Source organism: Triticum dicoccoides, unplaced genomic scaffold (assembly GCF_002162155.2).
Source record: "Triticum dicoccoides isolate Atlit2015 ecotype Zavitan unplaced genomic scaffold, WEW_v2.0 scaffold61879, whole genome shotgun sequence".
Lineage (NCBI taxonomy): Eukaryota > Viridiplantae > Streptophyta > Magnoliopsida > Poales > Poaceae > Triticum > Triticum dicoccoides.
This window is the reverse complement of record NW_021286660.1, coordinates 5,559-6,145: the sequence shown is the minus strand read 5'-3', so window position 1 is coordinate 6,145 and position 587 is coordinate 5,559. Positions and strand designations below refer to the sequence as shown.

Below are 587 nucleotides of genomic sequence, written 5' to 3'. Positions count from 1 at the left end.
TCCACTACAAAGACGATTGTACTTTGCTTTGCCCGCCGCTACACGCGTGAATAATGACCAACGAGCTAAAACTTACCGCAAATGTGCAAAATAATAAAACGTGGTAAATATATGTCGCGGCCGTGAGTTTCCTTTTGCACGCCGTGCAAAAAAAATTTAAAAAGGGAATGCAACACGAGGACTTCCCAGGAAGTCACCCGTCCTGGTACTACTCTCGCCCAAGTCGCAGCCGTGAGTTTTCTTTTGCACGCCGTGCAAAAAAAATTTAAAAAGGGAATGCAACACGAGGACTTCCTAGTAGGTCACCCATCCTAATACTACTCTCGCCCAAGCACGCTTAACTTCGGAGTTCTGATGGGATCCGATGCTTTAGTGCTGGTATGATCGCATCCGACATGTTACCCCCGTCTTCGTCCCTTATGCTTGCCCCTCCCAGCTCCACTACAAAGACGATTGTACTTTGCTTTGCCCGCCGCTACACGCGTGAATAATGACCAACGAGCTAAAACTTACCGCAAACGTGCAAAATAATAAAACGTGGTAAATATATGTCGCGGCCGTGAGTTTTCTTTTGCACGCCGTGCAAT

General features: G+C 47.0%; 1 non-coding gene across 1 annotated transcript; it reads right to left on the bottom strand.

Moving 5' to 3' along the window:
* Nucleotides 1-273: 273 nt before the first annotated feature.
* On the bottom strand, nucleotides 274-392 carry LOC119347264. Its single transcript, XR_005168231.1, has one exon. It is a non-coding gene; the product is annotated as a 5S ribosomal RNA (ribosomal RNA).
* Nucleotides 393-587: the final 195 nt, after the last annotated feature.